The following is a 10,372-nucleotide window of genomic DNA, read 5'->3' on the forward strand; positions in this document are numbered from 1 at the left end:
TCCAGTCACCTGCATTCAAGGCAGGACTAAGTATTATCTAGACCATCCCTGACAGGTGTTTGTCCAACCTGCTCTTAAAAATCCCCAGTGATGGAGATTCCACCACCTCCCTAGGCAATTTATTCCAGTGCTTAACCACTCTGACAGTTAGGAAGTTTTTCCTGATGTCCAGCCTAAACCGCCCTTGCTGCAATTTAAGTTCATTGCTTCCTGTCCTATCCTCAGAGTGATATGCTAATGAAAGCCAGGCAAAGATTTTCAGACAAACTATTTTTAGACAAAAATTGTAGATTAGGTTGACTGAAATAATCTGTGAATTCTTGTTGAAAAAGCCAAATTGTTTTGGTTGGGGAAAAAAAAGTCCCAAAAGTTGAAACATTTCACTTCAATGTTTTCAGAACAACACATTTTGACTTTTTGTTTTAAAAGGACTTTTTCATTTTGAGTGTTACTTTAATTTATAATAAATATTTCTAACAGGTAATTGAAATCAAATCTTTTTTTTTTACCCAAACTCCTCTTTTTTTTAACTTTCTTGGTTGTCATACAACTTTAAAAAAGAATTGTTTCAGGTTAACAACAATCTAAATTTATTTTTGATTTTTGGTTCAGCTACTGAACTGAAAATTGCTTATTCCTACAGCTCTAATGATAATCACTCTTTGAGATACTGGCCTAGATTCTCAGCTGGTGTAAATTAGCATAGCTCCACGGACGTCAATGAAGCTATTTCAATTTACAAAAGATGAGGATTTCTGTCCCCAGCTTCCTCAGAATTAATACATTGACTATATAAAATGTGTTTGTGGCTCAGACAAATGAATTTTTAATGCCATAGGATATCAAAAGTCCTGAGCTAATACAATAGAGGATATCCCCTAAGAGTAAATATAACATACAGTAAAAGGACATTTTAGAAGCAGTGATGTTTATAGAATCATAAAATCATAGAATCATAGAAATGTATCTTTTTTTGTATTATGCATATTTTTTTCTAAGGGAAGTCATCTCTATTGGTCTGATTTTCAGAAGTGCTGGGTACCTGCAACTCCAATTGAAGTCAATGGGGACTGTGGGTGTTCAGTACCTCTAAAATTAAGTCTTATCTTGCTGCCAACTGTGTTAATTGCACTGTGAAAAATGTACTCATTAATGATGGATTCTCTTAATTTTACTTGATTAGAAAACACTTTATGTGCAATAAATGTATTCTATCCAAAATCCTTTGCAGTGAAAATGCTCAGTAACACAGATTATTGAGACATTTTACTAGAAAGAGCTAATAAAAAATGGTAAATTTAATATATCAATTTCCACCCTCAGGATGAGACTTATTGCCATGCATAATGCATTGCAAAGAGTGGATACTGTAGCAGAGAAGAATAAAAGCTTGTTTATAACCAAAAGATGTTCTGAGCCACAAACATCAATTCATAAAATTCATCATATATTGATGCATTACTCTTGAAACTGCTGACCAAGGTCATTGTGTACTCACTGTGAGAGCAGAATGGAATAATTGTTAAATGCATTTTTCAGCAGTTATAAAGAAGTGGCGGTAGAGATGCTGTGTACGTGTTTATGCAGCCTTTTATTTTGTGTGCAGTATTGTTTACTCTGCACTGTGTCTTTTAGTGTGCAATAAAATCTTTAATTAACCAAAACTAGTCTTCAGCTGTGTATGAAGTGCAGTACAGTACATCATAAAACTAGTGCATATACAAATTTACTGTGTGTTCCCCAGCAAAAGCTTGGGCAGGATACCATATTTTGGAAATAATAATCACAGATCCACCTTCAGAGCCAAGGATTGAATGTCAGTGACTCTAATATTGACTTGATGGGATTCGTTTCCAGATTAATGAAAAATGTGATTATGAGAAAGATAATAATTAAGAACCAATGCTCATGGTTATATTATAGATATGAGAAATCACACAGATAGTATTGAGAGATCTAGTTAATCCCTGTTTTGTGTGTTCAGGTGTCAGAGTATCTGAAAGATGTAACTGCTGAACCAGACTTCTTGTATAGCATGTATTGCATTGACATGTAGGAGGTACATTGTTATGTCAGCTACCAAGATAATGTAAATTGGCAGTAGTACTGCAGGCCACCATTGTTTCTGAGGGATTTAATGTGTATCTTTCAGCATGGTTCTCATGAATTACTTTGCTGTCGTTTTCTGGTACAGCGGTTCATTAAAGAAGCGTCACCCCACAGCATGTACGGTTTTCTTGTAAACCTGTTTTGTTTAGCAAATTTTGCTCGGAGTGCAGGAATTTTATTTAGAAAAGATGGCTTATAATAACTCATCTCATTTTCTGTATTTTGAATACTTTGCAGTTTCAGATGCTCAACAGTTTACAGAAATATATTCCTGACTTGTTTGTGCCCACTTGATACCTGTGGTGTTTAAGGAATATTATCCCATTTATTCAGTTTATCATCAAAGCAAGAACTATTTTCTCAACTTGACAGGGCTGAATTTGGGTAGGATTGTCTTCTCACTCAGCAGACTTTGCTTCACCTGCTACGTGCACCTTTTTCCAATTCTAAGCAACTGTAGTGCCAAATGAAACAGATCGGTATGATTCATCTCAGCAATGTCAATGGTCCTTGTCTTTTCCTTTAACATATTGAAAAATAAACATTGGGGGCTCTCTAGTTCAGCAGAAAACATCTGCTTTTTAAAGGCTTCATGAGCTTTTCAGTTCAATATGCTACTTTAAATGAACTGAGAAGATGAGAGAAACAATAATTAAGATAAATTTCTTTTAAATTGTCACTGGACTCTTTTTGGAGCTTAATTTGTGGTTTTTGAGGGAGGCTGTATAAAAAATAAAGATGAGGATTTCATTGGTAATGATCTCCACAGTGAATTATTTTCTCCCTTATAATATTTAAACAGTAAAACATCTAGGTGTGTTTTGGGGGGCCATTACTGTTTGCTTCTGATGTTTTGTAAGACATGAGACCAGAGATCTGCTATTTCAATGATATTTTTTTTCCATATTGAAATTACATACACATTTCCAAAAGGTAGAGTCCTGCTGTGAGTGCAAATGGTTATTACACACGTAGTAGACTAGGTAGGCATCTACGCAGCACTTTGCATGCACAATTAACCCATTTGCATGAAAAGTCATGGCACAGTGGTTGTCAATAAAATGTTTATTATTTACTAAATCTTACCACATAGTGAGACATCTGAGATATCATATTTAGTTCCTATTCTAAATATAAGGGAAGCTGGAGCATTTCAGAGACAACTGTATAGTAGCTATTGGAAAAGGAAAAATTTTTAGTGATGACCACTGTCATTGCATGTCCAATCAAAGGTCTCATTCTGCATACATAATGTGTGTGTATGTGGACTTTTGGTGTTCATATTTGAGAATTTGGCCATAATGTTTTAAAGTTTAATTAGTTTCTATGACAACTTCCAGAGTCCAATTGACAACACGGTAGTCGTCTATTTATCCACACACACAGCATAGGCAGTAGTAGTGTAGACTTCCTGCCCCAATCCTGCCAATATGTCTCAGCTCTGTTTTAGAGAAGTTACTTTTTCAGATGAGAAGGTAATTCAATCAGAAATTCCTTGGCCCTTCTGCTGACATTATCACTGCACAGGTGCCAATTCATATAATTTGTAGTGGTAGTTTTCCTGATGTGGGCAATTTTCTATTAACACCTGAACTGGAACCACTAACTCATTAAAATATAGACAGTAAGCTGAAAGTGACCTGGTGATGCATGGATCAAGTCTCACGGAATGTAGTCTTTTCAGTCTCTATCAGTCTGGGCCAGATACAAAATGGTAACCTAAATGGTTAAAGGCCACATATATCTTTTCTAATCTCCTGGAACATCCAGTCCCCCTGGGTGTTGATTATTTGATTATAGTAGTGCCTATGAGCCCCAATTATGGACCAGGACTCCATTGTGCAAGCGGCAATGGTAGGCACTTTTCAGTGAATTTTAAATTATTCTTTTAATAACTCTCAGTTACCTGCTTACAAATCAGATGACTCTCCCTCCCATTAGAAATTATGTTTCTGTTGACCAGATCTTCCAAACATCTGGATGACTTCAAACTTTTTGTCTGAACTCTAAGAACCAAATCAGGAGCAGCACTTTATAAATGTCTCCTGTCTTAACTTTAAATCAAAACTAAATGTTCAAAGCAGCGTGGCAACCAGGGTTGCCTTGATAAAAGTAACAGCAGCTAGGCCATCGTTTTAAATACATGATCTCTTTGAATTGTGAGAATGGTCACACTTTCCTTCAATCCTACTTCATTTGCTTTCAGCCTTCTTTGATAGTTTATTTTTTGCTTAGAGAAACTCAATTGGGAGCATTAAACAGCTTCAGACAGAAATTTTTAAAATAGAAACTCAAAGGGGGGGCAGGAAGCCACCAAACAGCTGTTGAAATGTTTGAGTGGGGTAGGGATCAGAACTGGACTGGCCTATGCCAAGGATGTCAGTAAAGTAGTAAAGTCAAAGCTTCAGATGAATTCCCATTTCAGATGAATCTGTATATTGTTTGAGAAAAATATCATGTCCTCCCACTATTCCTTCACCTATCTCCTTAACATACAGCATACTTGGAAGGCTAAATTCAGCCACTCTTGCTAAATCATACTTTATTCTGAGTTCAGTAGGATTTTTTGTAGCACAAAATAACACTCAAAGTGAGTAAATATGGCAGAATATAATTATGTAAATAAGATAATATGGAGATGAGGTTTCTGATGTCTCATTCTTGTCATGTACACACAATGTTCACCTTTGAACACTTGTCAGTTGTGCCTTTTATACATAAACATAGTCACCTCAGTATTTACAGAATTCCTTAGGTATTCTCAAATACTAAGAATATTCACCAAATACTTATTCTATTGTACTTTTTAAAAAAACAATTAATAGGGAACTCTGCAAATACTGAAGTCACATTGCCTATCTTTCAAAAGTGAAATTGACACATTTTTAAGGGCAACCACTGTACCATAGATTTACAAAAGTATATTATTATCACAATATTATCACAATGGCCTTTCAGTCAGTCAAGGTGTGATTGAAGAATCTAAGGTCCATACCACACTCATATTATAAATATGCCTGAGACATGTGGAAATTATAAATATACTTGAAATGTGTGGAAATATGAATGTACCATAGACTAAATATGAAACTGAGAATAAAGCATGGATGTCCATGGAAACTTGGATTATTAGCAAAGTGAGACAGAAACTGCATTGTCATTTACTTTGCAGTAGTTTAGAAGTACAGCTTCAGAACATCTGGGGGGAAAAACTCATCTTTTTAAGAAATGTGTTATCTGGTATAAAACAGTAATGAAGAAGAAGAACCTATGGGTCCTATGTAACTAATTAAGGAGACAGAAAAGTGATTCCAAAACCTCAGCATAGCTTCGGTGTCCTATGCCTAAAATGAATCTTCATGGGCTATAAAGTTTTAAGTGTTGTATTTGTTTCCAAGACTGTGAGAATATCAATCAATATATCTTCTATGTAACCAGGCAGACTATGTTAGCTTTGGATGACTTTTGCATATATCAGTGCCAAAGACTTTATTTTCAGCAGTCATTTGTATATTGAGCAGTTTTATCCTTTAAATATCCAAAGCTATATTAACACTTCCTATTTGCTTGTAGAAGCATATGCACTTTCTTAAAAGCAGGGATAAAGATTATTTTTGTCTTGCCAGACAAAATATTAAGGTGAAGTTATTCTCTCCACTGCCATTTCCAAACGTGTATGATTCATAGTCTTGTACTGAAAAATACATTTCGGGCTTGTTTACATCGCCCCACAGTTCATGGGTGTGAATAGTATGGCGCTCAAAAGCGCTGCACTGTAACTCCCCCATCTGGATGCTTCAGGAAGGTTCCTGGTTTGCATTAATATAGTCCTGTTTGAAGAGGACTAGCTATCAACCTTTTATTTTGTGCCCAAGCCATCCACAGAGGGGCGTTAAAGTGCAGCACTTTGTTGAGCACTGCTATTCACATTCCCATAGTCTGAACTGTGGAGCAGTGTAGACATAGCCAGACACATTTGGAACATATCATATGTACTGACAGACCTGTATAATAAATTAATACAGAGTTGGTAGGGATTCAATATGTACTTGTCTGAGTATACCGCAAGAAGGACAGGAGACTTGTTATGGGTTTTACTCAGGCCGCAACTTTATTATATAGATGTCTGGGACTACCCGGCAGATAAAATGTACAGTGCAGGCAAATCCATGCTTATTCAAATCAATTTTCTGGGGCTTTCACCAGCCCCCCTTTGTTTAATCCATGCTTATTCACATCAATTATCCGGGGCTTCCACCAGCTCCCCTTTGTTTCTATACAGGTCCCCTAGCCGACCCATGGCTTGGACCTTACCATTCACCAGCCTCGCAAGAGGCTTAAGGAGGACTATGAGAACAGGGAGCGGGGGGGGGCAGGAGGGGGGTTGGCTCCCTGCCGTACCGTTCATGGGAGTTCCCGAACCCCCTCCCCCATTCTGTTTCTTTATCCAGTACCGCCTTTTAAGTCCTTTACCAGGCCATTTATCTGGTCACTGGCTGCCCTCCCTATGGAGTACCTGCACTGAACATCCACCCAATATTACAAAATAAGTTGTGACATATGGCCTACCACCTTTTCTATTCACCAGAAAAGGTCCATCCTCACACCCACTGTGAGGAAGGCAAAAAAACCACACTCCACTGAAGCCAATTCTGGTGGTGTGGGAAAAATTCCTTCCTTTCCTTTAAAAAGGGTGACTAGCGTCATGCCCACAGCAGGTCCAAACCCAGGCTGCCATTCGCCTCCACTTGCTGGCTACTAGGGGAGGGAGCGTGGGTGCTGGCTTCCTCACTGCTTTCACATAGAAACTTGCCCCACCCAGGTTTCGTGGCTTTATGCACATTCCTGGGGGAGGGAGGTGTGAGTCATTGCTGCAAAGTTGCCCCACCTTTAGCTGTGGTGCAGTCAATGTATTTGGCATTTTAATACATAATAATATTTAAGCTTTAAAACTGCTGACACTTAGCAAATAATCTTAAACAAAATATTGTCAGCCACTATTGGTAAATTTTGCAATAAATCACATTTAAATAAAATATTCAACTTATGTTGGGCTTAGCATTGGCAACTGCTCAGAACAAATCTACACCAAATGTTTTATGTTATTTCCTTTAATTAATAAAACAATTGGGATTCAATATTTGCAAACTAACACAGACCTACAGAAACGACTGTGAAATTGTTTAATTGAAAAGTTGATTTTCTGCCATTTTTGTGAGGTTCTTGAAATTTAAATTCAAAGTGCAGAGGTTAAATAACACTATTTCAATATCACTATTTCCAATTGGAGCATTTAAATATGTCTTATATGCATTGATTTAAAAAAAATCAATAAAAAGTTGCTGTTTTGTTGTCAAATAAGAAACAGTAAATTAATTTTGCCTTTGAATTATGGGCAATTGAATTATATGAGTAGGTCTTGGCAACATTCTTCTTTTAATTAATGTTTTGTCAGATCATCAATCTTACTTTCTTCCTGTGCACTAATATCCAATTTGTTTTGTATTTACTTAAATCCATCTCTTCCTCCTTAAGAAAAATTCTTATCTACTTTATTAAGATATTTTTAATCAGTATAACAAAGGAAATCATCAGGAAAAAATAATGTTCCACATGATTTAATAGTCATAAAAAACTACAATGCTATACAGTACTGCAGGGTTGTGATATTATTTTACAAAGCACTTGCTAGCAACCGGCACAAAAAGAATTGTGTGTGTGATACAGTATGAATAATGTGCCTGATATGATAAAACATTTTGCATGGTAGCTGTCTACCCTTTGAGGCACATTTTTCCATTAAGAATATAGAAGCAGATGATTATCTCTGACCTTTTATCACTGAACTGGATGAGTAGTATTTTTACCCTCTGGACAGATGGCTTGACCATCACAGAGATTTTATTTTAGCATTGCTGTGGTTCTTAGGAAGACTAAATTACATCATGGCTGAGTGACTACTAGGGTCTTCCTCTGATATACAACTGAGCTGGTGACTCATGAGGTTAGGTACACCAAAACTAAACTAAATCAAACCCATACAAAACTGGTTGCAAAGCCAGAAAATAACATAAGCCCTTTCAAAGTTACTACCCAGCAATTTGTCGTAATTGCTCCTATTATATCAGCATAACATAACAGATCTAGGACAAGATATAATTACATGTAATCAATAGCTACTGAATTTTTAGGGAACCATGTTGTCAATAAAGTAACTAATACGATCTTAAAATTATTTTTTCTCCAGGTGTTAAGCTGCAGTATGGTTGTATGAGAGTAATAATATGCAAGGCACTGTTTCTGCAATCATTTAAACACAAGTCTCACTGAGGACTGTTCTTTTATATTAAGTATTTGAGTTGAACGAGATAACGAATATGCATAAGATTAAGCATGTGTGTATGTGCTTGCAGGATGAGGGCCCAGATGAAGACAATCTATATAGTGTTATATTATCAAAAGATCGTCCTGTTGTATAATCGTATTTTTATTAGCCCTACCAGTGTTTGAATAAACCAAAATGTGGTTTTGTTGTAAACCAAGCTACTTGTCATAAAATTAACATTAAAAATGATAAAATATATGAAAATTGTATAGGATTACCATTGCATATAAATCTTACACCAACAATTGGCTACACTTTACTGCAAGTCTTGTGGAAAATGTTTAAAACTGAATAAACATTATCTAGCCTTAAAGAAAAGAGATGTGTTATTACTTAAAATATGTTCACTAACAGAACACCCCAAATCAGCATTCTTAAGTAAATTAATTTAGTTTAGCAGTGCAGAATGGAGAATAATGTACCAAATATTTAATTCTCAAGATTTGGTTTCAAGGAATCCTTGTTAAAAAGGCTCTGTTTTCTTCTAGATAATTCATAATTCAGTATAGTTATTTGTCTATGTTCTTTCATCATAAGAACAGCCATACTGAGTCAGACCAAAGGTCCATCTAGCTTAGTATCCTGTCTTCCGACAGCAGGCCAATGCCAGGTTCCCCAGAGGGAATGAACAGAACAGGCAATCACCAAGTGATTCATCCCCAGCCACCCACTCCCAGCCTCTGGCAAACAGAGGCTAGGGACACCATCCCTGCCCATCTTGGCTAATACCCATTGATGGACCTATCCTCCATGAACTTGTCTAGTTCTTTTTTGAACCCTGTTATAGACTTGGCCTCCACAACATCCTCTGACAAAGAGTTCCACAAGTTGACTGTGTGTTGTGTGAAAAAATACTTCCTTTTGTTTCTTTTAAACTTGCTGCTTATTAATTTCATTTGGTGACCCCTAGTTCTTGTGTTATGAGAAGGAGTATATGCCAGTTCCTTATTTACTTTCGCCACACGAAGACCTCAATCATATTCACCCATAGTTGTCTCTTTTCCAAGCTGAAAAGTCCCAGTCTTATTAATCTCTCCTCATATGGAAGCTGTTCCTTACCGCTAATCATTTTTGTTGCTCTTTTCTGAACCTTTTCCAACTCCAATATATCTTTTTTGAAATGAGGCGACCACATCTGCACATCAAAATGTGGGTGTACCATCAATTTATATAGAGGCAATATGATATTTTCTGTCTTATTAGCCATCCCTTTCTTAATGATTCCCAACATTTTTGACTGCCGCTGCACATTGAATGGATGTTTTCAGAGAACTATCCACAGTGACTCCAAGATCTCTTTCTTGAGTTGTAACAGCTAATTTAGACCCATCATTTTATATGTATATTTGGAATTATGCTTTCCAATGCATATTATTTTTCATTTTCAACATTGATAATCATAGAATCACTGAAGTGTAAAACTGGAAGAGACCTCAATAGGTCATCTAGTCCAGTACCTTGCACTCCAAGCAGAACTAAGTAATAACTAGACCATTCCTGACAGTTGTTTGTCTAAACCTTTTTTAAATACCTCCAATGACAGAGATTCCACAACCTCCCTAGGCAATTTGTTCCAGCACTTAACTACCCTAACAGTTAGGATGTTTTTCTTAATGTTCAATCTAAACCTCCCTTGCTCCATTGCTTCTTGTCCTATCCTCAGAGGTTAAGGAGAACAATTTTTCTCCCTGCTCCTTGAAATAACCTTTTATGTACTTGAAAACTGTTATGTCCCCTCTCAGTCTTCTGTTCTCCAGACTAAACAAACCCAGTTTTTTCCAATCATTCTTCATAGATCATGTTTTCTAGACCTTTAATAATTTTTGTTGTTGTCCTCTGGACTTTCTCCAATTTATCCATGTCTTTCCTTAAATGTGG

This window comes from Chrysemys picta, chromosome 6, assembly GCF_011386835.1.
Source record: "Chrysemys picta bellii isolate R12L10 chromosome 6, ASM1138683v2, whole genome shotgun sequence".
NCBI classification, from domain to species: Eukaryota; Metazoa; Chordata; order Testudines; family Emydidae; genus Chrysemys; species Chrysemys picta.